Here is a 12,579-nt window from a genome sequence, read left to right as displayed (position 1 = left end):
TTGATTAATTACTCGGCCCCTGTTTGTCGTAGCCCTAAGTTTTTAGTATTCTTGGATGGGGGATAAATAGGACTATAACATACTCAAAGGACATCCCCGTATCTCTAGTAAAACCAGAGTTATGAGCCTCCAAAGTTTATTGTAATGTTAATCCAATGGAGGGTATGTTCACGAACATTTTGCTTAATTACTCGGCCCCTGTTTGTCGTAGCCCTAAGTTTTTAGTATTATTGGATAGGGGATAAATAGGACTATAACATACTCAAAGGACATCCCCACATCTCTAGTAGAACCACAGTTATGAGCCTCCAAAGTTGGGTGTAATGTTAATCCCATGGAGGGGGGTATGTTTATGATAATTTTGATTAATTACTCGTCCTATGTTTGTCGTAGCCCTACGTCCTAAGTATGGATGGATGGGGGATAAATTGGACTATAACATACTCAAAGGACATCCCCGTATCTCTAATAGAACCAGAGTTATGAGCCTACAAAGTTGGGTGTAATGTTAATCCTATGGAGGGGGGATGTTTATGATCATTTTGTTTAATTACTCGGCCCCTGTTTGACTCAAATTTCCCCCATTTCCCTGAGGTTTTTGTCAACTATTTATTTCCCTGATTTTTCCAGGTTTGTATGAACGCTGTAAAAAAGTTTAACTTTTTTTCCACCTTCCCTTTAAAAACATTTTACAGTTAGATTTGTTTCTCGTAAGTTCCTCTCTCGACCGTCAGCGCGTGATTGAGTGGGCTATGCTTTTTAATAAATCGTTTCCGTTTCCAACAAAGAAGGTATGTATCAGGGTTCGTACGTAACCTGGATAAGTGGAGGATTTTAAAAATTCGGGAAAAGGTCGGGGATTTAAAGTTCTTCATGAAAAAGTCAGGGACTTAAAGATTTTTCATGAAAAAGTCAGGGATTTAAAGATTTTTCATGAAAAAGTCAGGGATTTAAAGATTTTTCATGAAAAAGTCAGGGAAAGGTCAGGGATTTAAAGATTTTTCATGTAAAAGTCAGGGAATGTCGGGGATTTAAAGTTTTTTCATTGAAATGTCAGGGAAAGGTCAGGGATTTAAAGTTTTTTCATGAAAATCAGGGATAAGTCCGGGATTTAAAGTTTTTTCATTGAAATGTCAGGGAATGTCAGGCATTTAAAGTTTTTTCATGAAAAAGTCAGGGATTTTAAGTTTTTCATGAAAAAGTCAAGGAAAGGTCGATCAGGGATTTAAATTTTTTACGTGAAAAAGTCCGGGAAAGGTCAGGCATTTAAAGATTTTTTCATGAAAAAGTCAGGGAAAGGTCAGGCATTTAAAGATTTTTTCATGAAAAAGTCAGGGAAAGGTCAGGCATTTAAAGATTTTTTCATGAAAAAGTCAGGGAAAGGTCAGGGATTTAAAGTTTTTTCGTGAAAAAGTCAGGGAAAGGTCAGGCATTTAAAGATTTTTTCATGAAAAAGTCAGGGAAAGGTCAGGGATTTAAAGTTTTTTCGTGAAAAAGTCAGGGAAAGGTCAGGGATTTAAAGTTTTTTTCACGAAAAAGTCAGGGAAAGGTCAGGGATTTAAAGATTTTTTCATGAAAAAGTCAGGGATTTAAAGTTTTTTTCATGAAAAAGTCAGGGAAAGGTCAAGGATTTCGTTTAATCTATCAAACCATGATTGCTTGGAGCAATGATAAATATGGTCCAAGTGTGACCATGAAGTGCGCTCTGGTAAACACGTACTTAAAATGGTCCCAGGGATATTGGTACTGGCAAAATTTCGTCAGGGATAAGCAGCTGGAAAAGTCAGGGATTTTCAATATAAAAAATTCCTCCAAACCCTGCGTATAGACATGGCCAACGTAGACTACCGGTGGTAGAAGACCTGCCAGCTTTACTCGATCAGCCAGTGTTAAAAAACGACTAGCAAAAGCGCCTCTAATTCCGACGAAAAATGTAAATGTACTTCAGGTATGTTTAACAAATTTAACGATTAATTAAACCAGGGATAGATTTAATTTTAGAAGTAGGAATGGAGAACAGATCTAGTAATGAGGGGGCGCACGTCATAGTCCCGGACCGCTTAATTCCACGTGACGGAGAGGGGGGTATGAAAGAAGAGTCGGGAGGCTCATGGCGACAGAGGTAAAAAAAGAGAAATTACTTCACTATTTTTCGCAGCCGTCCCCGTCAGCAACGTCATCAAAACGTAGCTGTTTAAGTGAGCTACCCAATAAGATAATTTAAACTTTTCGTTATTACGTGTTGGAGGGAGCTGGGGCTCTAAACTGGGTGTTATGAGTCGGAATAACTGAAGTAAATACTAACCGTTCCGTTCTCCATTCCTACTTCTAAAATTAAATCTATCCCTGGTTAAACCATGGGCTCCACAAGTGGCTTGCCTGGGGAAAAATTGTATTACTGCCAGCTGTGAAGCCAGACAGTGCCGGCGGGGTTTGTGCAAAGAGGTGCTCAAGGAGCTTGTGTAAAATTTTAATACTTCATAAAAGTGTTTCGTTTTTGTTAGGAGTTTGTCACACCTGGAGCTGACCACGTGAACATCATTACCCGTGATGTAAGATCATGTTTCTTATTTTAAATAACACAAAATTTAAATTTATACGTACCTAACCGTAGTTCCGAATCCTTTGTTTATACCGCAGTTTTTGGTTCTGTCGGAGTTATGGTTCCACTCACGGCTCTTCACGAAGTAAGTTCATGTTATATGGAATGTCGCGAGTTCAAACAAAAGTATACAGATATAAAAGCATAAAGTACACTTCGCTGGAGCTTGCTGGCGCCATGTAAAATGAGAAGCCCTAAGTCCTTTACCAACAGAATAGTGTGGACCCCCTAGGCGTATGATTACCTTCCCGACCGTGGCACAGGGAACAAGCAGTGAATAAGCTCATAAAGTAGTTCTCAGATGCTAGCTCTAGTACCAAAAATGAACGTTTGGATCGCAGTAATCATGCATCAAGTACTACTTTCTATTAACTTATTAACGTCAAGAAGCTCTTCCCTGATTGGCTAGTTTGTTAGGCGGTTGAGCCTTCTCATGTCGTCTACTGTTAACCAAAGGCAGCTAGGAATTGTTAATGAAGTGTACTTTTTGTTTTTAAATCGATATACTTTTGTTTCAACGATCATGTTATAAGAAATAATACACCCTTTCGACGAGTCTAAGAGGGAGGGAAAGGCGCGGGGGCTAAAACTCTGCCTTCCATCTCGCTTTTAGCGCCTGCGCTGTAGGCCTTTTTGGATCTGAGAATGCGCAAACACAGCACTGGAGCAACCCCCTTGTATCTCATGCCGATTCTAAGCTTTGCCTACAGTCCTTCCCTTTTCCCGTCGAAAGGGTGTTTCTTTACCTTTACATCATTTCAAATCAGTTCTAGCAATTTGGGTTCGGTTCAGTTCAGTTCACATCTTTCCAAGGTTTAAAAGAAAACAAAAAACGGAAAACTCGAGTCGTGAGAATGAATGAACGAATGAACGAAAGTTTATTGGCAAAAATGAAAACATTACATATGGTATGTGTGAGTATACAATATAAAAACTTTTTGTTTTTGTGTTACATTTGTAGTAGAGCACTTTTAGTATAGAAAACACATTCTGATTCAACTTGAATCAGTACACAAAAATGAAAATATAGATATATAAGTTATCTCTTTACATCAGTTCAATAAGAACTTAGAGGTCATACGATTCAGTCGATAATAATTTCGTCTGAATCATCATTTGTAGTATCTGTACTCGAGGAAGTGCTGGTGTTCGGTTTACTTACAATCCTTTTGACAATAATTGTACGGGGATGTTCAATTGCAGGGTTCAAGGGGCTGGTTTCAATCGTAGTACCTCCCCTTGAAGGTTGACTAGTAAAATGAATTTTTTGGCTAACACAACCCGTTACGTTTGTCGATCTATTTGTAACGTTGAATGTTTGGCTAATATTAACATTCACTTTTTTATTGTTGTTATTATTTGCGAGGGAGTTTGCGGGTCCCTTCAAAAGTTGATCTATTAGTTCGCTGATTGTTTTTCCCAGTGACTTTCCTTGACCTTTAACACTACTGGGGTCATCGATAACAGTGACTTCGGAAGAATCGGGTTGCGAATGCGAACTGTCCGCGGTGGTAATAGTAGATACGTTGTTTGTAGCGCTAGGTTCATCTGCATCTGATAGGTCGATAACTTCGCAATCAGTGTTGATTGCTTGAAGGTCATGAGTGCTGGTGGGTTTCTTTACCGGAAGTTGCTCTTCAGGTGGTGGTTCCGAGCGCGTTCTTTTTCTTGGGTTTTTGTTGTGGCTGTTTGCGTCTGTAGAGCTTACATCGCATTCTTTGGGTAGGGCTATGATGTCGTTTGGTCCGGTGATAAGGTAGCTCTGTCCACGACTTGAACGGGTTTTTGGTTCTTCCTTGGTAGAGTTCTTTGGGACAGTACTTGTAGCATCAGTTACTTGTAGAAGGCTACTGGGTGTGTTGATTGGAACACTGACCACGTTAGTGGTGTTTCTTGGGACGTTGGTTGCTGGTTTCGCTGTAGCCTTTACCGATGTTGCTGGACTCGCCGCGGTATTGTTCGCTGGTTCAATAGTAATGGCGTTGTTAGGGATTTTTATAATTTTTGTTATCTTGACTTTGCTCATTGTTGGACTTAGTCTGAAATCGTAAGGCTCGACATTCGGGTGTTTGTTCTTTTGAGTGTATTTGCGAGTCCATTGACGATTAGAAGTGTCCTGGTTTCGTGATTTATCGGTGACAACGCGATCATTTAGTGAAGTATTTGTTGGCGTGGTAACGTTGGTTAATGTCGAGGGATTAGGGATACTGGTTGGTGTGGTAACGTTGGTTAATGTCGAGCGACTAACAACCCTGGTTGGTGTTTGTGGCTTTGTTAAACTCGAGTCAAGTTTCTGTCGTTCACTTCTTAAAAATGCGATAACTTTCTTGCTAAGCCTAATTCTCTTCAAGGGAACCTTGCAGTTTCGATGCACGCCCAGATGAAGCTTGAATTCTTCTCTGTTTCGTAGATTAACTTTGCATCTTACACACTCCAGGGGTTGGTAGTCACGTTCCTGTATCTGCTTTTCTTGTTTGCCACGTTTGCGTGATTTGCTGACCACGTGCATGACGCGTAAATGCGTATCTAAGGTAGTTTTGTTGGAAAAAACGCTTCTGCACATGTCACACTTAATAGGCTTGTGGACTAAATGTTTCTTCTTCAGATGCTGCGTTAGTTTCGATTGCGATTCGAATGAGCTTTCGCATTTGTCGCAAAGAAATGGTTTCGCAATCTGGCATCTTTCAGGGACCTTAGTCGTGTCTTCATCGTACCCATTTTCGGGAACAGAGCTCGTGTCTTCGTCATATCCATTTTCGGGAACGTAGCTCGAGTTATCATCCCATTCATCATATACGTTTTCAGTTTTAATTATAGACGCTTCAACGTGCGTCAGAAGATGCAAGTTCAGCTCCGTTATTCCACCGCAGCTCTTTTCGCAATGAGAACATTTGAACGGGGTATCGACGAAGTGCCCTTGACGGTGTTTTTCCAGTTCAGTTCCTGAAGGGAACGTTTCACCACAGTAATCGCACTTGAAGGTCTTTTGCGTATTTGTTTCGTGCGTCATGTTGTGCAACATGAAGGTCCATTCATTGTAGAAGACTTCCGGGCACTCTTGACATTTGAAATTAGTTTTAGTCGCTTCGATTATATCCGACAAGTTTTCACGTTTAATGGTAATACCGCCATTTTCTTCCATATTTTGCAATTCCTCACTTTCTTCTAGTGACGAAATTCTTGCTTCCGTTTCAGACGAAGTGCTTTGAGCTTCTGTCGACCAAACACTTCCTTCTATTATCGCCAAGGTGCTTTCTTCCGTTGGTAAAATCGTTTCTTCCGTTGGTAAAATTGTTTCTTCCGTTGGTAAAATTGTTTCTTCCGTTGGTAAAATTGTTTCCTCCGTTGGTAGAATTGTTTCCTCCGTTGGTAAAATCGTTTCCTCCGTTGGTAAAATCTTTCCCTTCGTTTGCAAAATCCTTATCTCCGTTGGTAAAATCTTTTCCTCCGTTTGCAAAATCCTTCCCTTCGTTTGCAAAATCTTTCCCTTCGTTGGTAAAATCTTTCCCTTCGTTTGCAAAATCTTTCCCTTCGTTTGCAAAATCCTTTCCTCCGCTGGTAAAATCTTTCTCTTCGTTTGCAAAATCTTTCCCTTCGTTTGCAAAATCTTTCCCTTCGTTTGCAAAATCTTTCCCTTCGTTTGCAAAATCTTTATCTCCGTTGGTAAACTATTTTCCTCCGTTGGTAAACTATTTTCCTCCGTTGGTAAACTATTTTCCTCTGTTGGTACAATCTTTCCCTTCGTTTGCAAAATATTTTCCTCCGTTGGTAAACTCTTTTCCTCCGTTGGTAAAGTGTTTACTAAATTGGGTATTCCGTGAACTAATTGGAAATGAATTCTTCGTTCCTCTCGGCCGTTAAAAATGGCGCCGCAAGCGCAAAAAGAAGCGTTGATGTGTTGAAGTCGAACGTGGGTCTTTAAGCTCGCGTCGTGCCTAAAAGTCGCATCGCAGAATTTACATTCGAACATGTAACTATGTTTTTCTTCACGGTGCTCGTCCAACTGGTCTTTGGTGTGAAAGGCAATGTCGCACGCTCCGCATCGGTGATTTTTGTCGTGTACCGAATGACGATGCATCGTTAAATGGTACTTCGTTTTAAATTTTAGGTGGCAAAATTTGCATTTATTCGCCCCTACGTGTACGGCTTTGACGTGACTCTTCAGTACGTGTTCTTTTTGGAATTTGGCGTCGCACAATGTACACGGATATAGCGGTTCTGTTTGTGTTGGCTGTTCTTTCTCGGCTTCGATCTCTTCGATTTCAGGGCGTGTCTCATCGGACATTGTTTTGTCCTTCTCGGGTTCGATCTCTTCGATTTCAGGGCGTGTCTCATCGGACATTGTTTTGTCCTTCTCGGGTTCGATCTCTTCGATTTCAGGGCGTGTCTCATCGGACATTGTTTTGTCTTTCTCGGGTTCGATCTCTTCGATTTCAGGGCGTGTCTCATCGGACATTGTTTTGTCTTTCTCGGGTTCGATCTCTTCGATTTCAGGGCGTGTCTCATCGGACATTGTTTTGTCTTTCTCGGGTTCGATCTCTTCGATTTCAGGGCGTGTCTCATCTGACATTGTTTTGTCTTTCTCGGGTTCGATCTCTTCGATTTCAGGGCGTGTATCATCGGACATTGTTATCTCTTTCACGTGTGCTACTCGCTGGTGTTTGTCTAAATCCGATTTGTAGAGAAAGCAAAAGTTGCAGGCGTTGCATTTCATCATACCCTTATCGAGAACGACAATTGGTGAATTCGATATTGCTTTAATGATATCGTCGATAATCGATTTTTCACGGACCTTCTTGGCAACTTTCGGTTTTGTACGGGTTTTCTTATGCCACTCCTGTTTGTGCCGACGTAAGCTTGCCTTCCCCTTAAATTCCATTTTGCATCTTTTGCACTTGTACATTTTTTCGTGAGTCGTTTCGCGATGCTCTTCAAGTTCCTCCACTTTATCGTAGGCGTTTGGACACAAGTCGCATTTATAGTCGCCTTTATGCAGCTCTTTACAGTGATTGGAAAATTCCTCTCTCTCTCTGAAGGCCAGACGACATTTATGGCATTTAAAAGAGGTGAAATGGACGTCGTAAAAATGCCGGCGCAATTGGTCTTTCGAAACGAATGGTTTGCAGCATTGTTTGCATACCAGATGGTTGTTTTGGGAGTGTCTTAAACTAATATGCCGCAACACGTAATATTCGTTTAAGAAGGTTTCCACGCAGTAGGGGCAATTGCGTCTCGTCATTTCAACGTGTTTTACTTCAATATGAGCGTTTAATTCGGCAACATTGGTAAATATGTACTCGCAGTGTTTGCAAATATGAGCTTCGAGAACTTCCGAGTGAGTGTCTTTCTTATGAGCCTCTAATTGGCTCTCTTCGGTAAACTCCTTCTGGCATAGGTTACACCTTCGCAATCGGCATTCAACTTTATCGAGTAAATGAAATTTCAACCCAATTGCGCTTTGAAACTCTTGATCGCAATTTTGGCAATTAATTTTGTTGATTTTTATCGTATTCGACGCCCCGTTTTGATCATTGAGAAAGTCAAGTCTTTCGCGGATTGATACCGGGGACTGGTGTACAGCTTCCGTCTGAGGAGTGTTTTTGAGCAAATTTTCAAGATAGCTTTGAGGTGGTTGACTGGGTTTTGTCGTTGGTACTATTATTGGTGAGACGCGCGACACCGCTTTCTTTGGCGCAGTTTCAGGCATGGCGGTTCTAGTCAGTGGACTTTGTTTTTTAAGAGGACTTTGGGGATATACATGGGGCGTAGGAAGTACTCGATTAACTACGTACGTCGTAATTTTCGGTTGGGTTGCTGATTGAGAAGTCAGTTGGCTTTTATGTTTTACTTTAATATTTAAAATCGTTGGTCTGATTGTGGTTAAAGTCGGTGAAGTGTCCGAGGTTGTCGGCGTGAACGAAGTGACTTGCGTCGTAACTTCCGGTTGGGTTGCGGATTGCGAAGTCAGTTGGCTTTCGTTCATTGCGGAATGTTCTACTTTAATACTTAAAATCGTTGGTCGGGTTGTGGTTGAAGTCGGTGAAGTGTCCGCGGTGATTGGCGTGGATGAAGTGACCTCGGAGGTCGGTGTGATTGAAGTGACCTCAGTGGTCGGCGTGTTAGGACTGACCTCCGTGGTCGGCGTGTTAGGACTGACCTTAGTGGTCAACGTGTTAGGACTGACCTCGGTGGTCGGCGTGTTAGGACTGACCTCGGTGGTCAACGTGTTAGGACTGACCTCGGTGGTCAACGTGTTAGGACTGACCTCGGTGGTCAACGTGTTAGGACTGACCTCGGTGGTCAACGTGTTAGGACTGACCTCGGTGGTCAACGTGTTAGGACTGACCTCGGTGGTCAACGTGTTAGGACTGACCTCGGTGGTCAACGTGTTAGGACTGACCTCGGTGGTCAACGTGTTAGGACTGACCTCGGTGGTCGGGTTGAATGGAGTGTCCGCGGTGGTCGGCGTGAACGAAGTGACCTCGGTGGTCGGCGTGTTTGAACTGACCTCGGTTGTTGTCGGAGTTTTTGAACTGGTGATGGCGGTCGGTGCTGCAACTCGACGAGGAAATATTAAGGTAGGTTTTCGAACTTGGCGCATTACCCACTTAGAATCGGACACTTTAGAAACGGCCCAAGCATTAGGCGAGCCTTGACCATGAGTTGCTACAACATTCAGCATCGCATTGTATAAGTGTGACCCGGGCTCAAGGACAGATGTAGTCTTTCCCGTGGCTGTGTTGCGATTTAAAACCATTTCATAAGTTTTTGTGCTATTGGTGGAGTTAGTTTTTCGTACTATCAAAACTTCTTCTCTACTATTTTCGATCTTAGCTAAGAGTGAAGCGCTCAATTGCGTTTTCTTGGCCTTGATGGCGTATTTTGGTTTTGTTTCGGTAGTTAAGTTTAGTTGTGAAGGTAGTTTTATTGCAGCTTCATCTTGCGCAGTTGGGAATATCACTTCCCGAGTATTGTCCTCTAGAATATCCATCGCTGGGATATTTTCCTTTGTGGTAGCTTTATCCTCAGCCACAAAATGATGCGATGGAATTTCCTTTGCAGTTACGTTTAGTTGCGAAGGTAGTTTTTTTGCAACTTCATCTTGCGTAGTTGCGATTTGCTTTTCCAGAGTATTTTCCTCCAGAATACCCATCGCTACAACATTTTGCTTTGAAATTAGTTCTGTGGTAGCTTCATCCTCAGCCACAAAAAAGTGGAATGGAATTTCCATTGTAGCTACGTTTAGTCGCGAAGTGTCATTTGTTGCAGCTTCATCTTGAGTAGCTTGGATTTGCAATTCCAGAGTATTGTCCTCTTGAATATGCATCGCTAGGACATTTTCCTTTGTGGTAGCGTTGTCCTCAACCACAAAATAATGGAATGGAATTTCTTTTGTGGTAGCGTTGTCCTCAAGCACAAAATAATGGAATGGAATTTCCTTTGTGGTAGCGTTGTCCTCAACCACAAAATAATGGAATGGAATTTCCATTGTAGCTACGTTTAGTTGTGAAGTGTCTTTTGTTGCAGCTTCATCTTGCATCGTTTGGATTTGCATATCCAGAGTATTTTCCTCTAGAATTTCCATCGCTTGCACATTTTCCTTAGTGGTAGCTTCATCCTCAACCACAAAATGATGCGATGGAATTTCCATTGTAGCTACGTTTAGTTCTGAAGTGTCTTTTGTTGCAGCTTCATCTTGCACAGTTGCAATTTGCATTTCCAGAGTATTGTCCTCTAGAATGTCCATCGCTGGGACATTTTCCTTTGTGGTAGCTTCATCCTCAGCCACAAAACGATGCGATGGAATTTCCTTTGCAGTTACGCTTAGTTGTGAAGTATCTTTTGTTGCAGCTTCATCTTGCGTAGTTGCGATTTGCATTTCCAGAGTATTGTCCTCTAGAATGTCCATCGCTGGGACATTTTCCTTTGTGGTAGCTTTATCCTCAGCCACAAAATGATGCGATGGTATTTCCTCTGTAGTTACGTTTAGTTGCGAAGTGTCTTTTGTTGCAGCTTCATCTTGCGTAGTTGCGATTTGCAGTTCCAGAGTATTTTCCTCTAGAATATTCATCGCTAGGACATTTTCCTTTGAAATTAGTTCTGTGGTAGCTTTATCTTCAGCCACAAAATGATGCGATGGAATTTCCTTTGTAGTTACGTTTAGTTGTGAAGGTAGTTTTGTTGCAGTCTCATCTTGCGTAGTTGCGATTTGCATTTCCAGAGTATTGTCGTCTAGAATACCCATCGCTAGAACATTTTCCTTTGTGGTAGCTTCATCCTCAACCACAAAATGATGCAATGGAATTTCCTTTGCAGTTACGCTTAGTTGCGAAGTATCTTTTGTTGCAGCTTCATCTTGCGTAGTTGCGATTTGCATTTCATACTTTTGGATTTGTTTCGCTGTAGCTCTGATTGGTGGCGTTGGTTTTTCAGAAGCTTCGATGTTAGCGATTTCATTTTGAGGGATTTCGTTTTGGTGTTTTCCTTGTGGTGTTTTGTCCCGTAGTATTGGTTGCGCAAAAACATCTTCCAGTAAATTATTTAGAGTAGAAGTAACGTCTAGGGAACCCTGCATCGACGAATTGACCTCGAGGGAACTCTGCATCGACGAATTAACTTCGAGGGTACTTTGGATCGTGGAAGTGGTATCGAGGGTACTTTGGATCGGCGAATTAACGTCGAGGGTACTTTCCATCGCCGAAGAGTCGTCGAGGGAACTTTCCATCGCCGAAGAGTCGTTGAGGGAGCTTTGTATCGCCGAAGAGTCGTTGATAGAACTCTGGATCGCCGAAATCGCATCGAGGGTACTTTGCATCGCCGAATTAACGTCGAGGGAATTTTGCATCGCGGAAGTGACGTCGAAAGAACTTTGCATCGTCGAATTAACGGCCAGGGTACTTTGGATTGACGAATTAACGTCGAGAGTACTTTGCATCGCGGAAGTGTGGTCGAGGGAACTCTGCATCGCGGAAGTGTGGTCGAGGGAACTCTGCATCGCGGAAGTGTGGTCGAGGGAACTCTGCATCGCGGAAGTGTGGTCGAGGGAACTCTGCATCGCGGAAGTGTGGTCGAGGGAACTCTGCATCGCGGAAGTGTGGTCGAGGGAACTCTGCATCGCGGAAGTGTGGTCGAGGGAACTCTGCATCGCGGAAGTGTGGTCGAGGGAACTCTGCATCACGGAAGTGTCGTCGGGGGAACTTTGCATTGCCGAATCGACCTCGAGGGTACTTTGGATCGCCGAAGCGTTGTCGAGGGTACTTTGCAACGCGGAAGCGTTGTCGAGGGTACTTTGCATCGCGGAAGCGTTGTCGAGGGTAATTTGCATCATCGATGCGTTGTCGAGGGTACTTTGGATCGCGGAAGTGTCGTCGAGGGTACTTTCCATCGCCGAAGTGTCGTCGAGGGTACTTTGGATTGCCGAAGTGTTGTCGAGGGTACTTTGCATCATCGATGCGTTGTCGAGGGTACTTTGGATCGCGGAAGTGTCGTCGAGGGTACTTTCCATCGCCGAAGTGTCGTCGAGGGTATTTTGGATTGCCGAAGCGTTGTCGAGGGTACTTTGCATCATCGATGCGTTGTCGAGGGTACTTTGGATCGTGGAAGTGTTGTCGAGGGTACTTTCCATCGCCGAAGTGTCGTCGAGGGTACTTTGGATCGCGGAAGTGTCGTCGAGGGTACTTTGGATCGCGGAAGTGTCGTCGAGGGTACTTTGGATCGCGGAAGTGTCGTCGAGGGTACTTTGGATCGCGGAAGCGTCGTCGAGGGTACTTTGGATCGCCGAAGCGTTGTCGAGGGTACTTTGGATCGCCGAAGCGTTGTCGAGGGTACTTTGGATCGCCGAAGCGTTGTCGAGGGTACTTTGCATCGCGGAAGCGTTGTCGAGGGTACTTTGCATCGCGGAAGCGTTGTCGAGGGTACTTTGCAACGCGGAAGCGTTGTCGAGGGTACTTTGCAACGCGGAAGCGTTGTCGAGGGTA

The sequence above is a fragment of the Phalangium opilio genome, unplaced genomic scaffold (genome assembly GCF_054372755.1).
Source record: "Phalangium opilio isolate 3A_F unplaced genomic scaffold, DU_Popi_V2 ptg000105l_1, whole genome shotgun sequence".
NCBI classification, from domain to species: Eukaryota; Metazoa; Arthropoda; class Arachnida; order Opiliones; family Phalangiidae; genus Phalangium; species Phalangium opilio.
Note: the sequence above shows the minus strand (reverse complement) of the source record.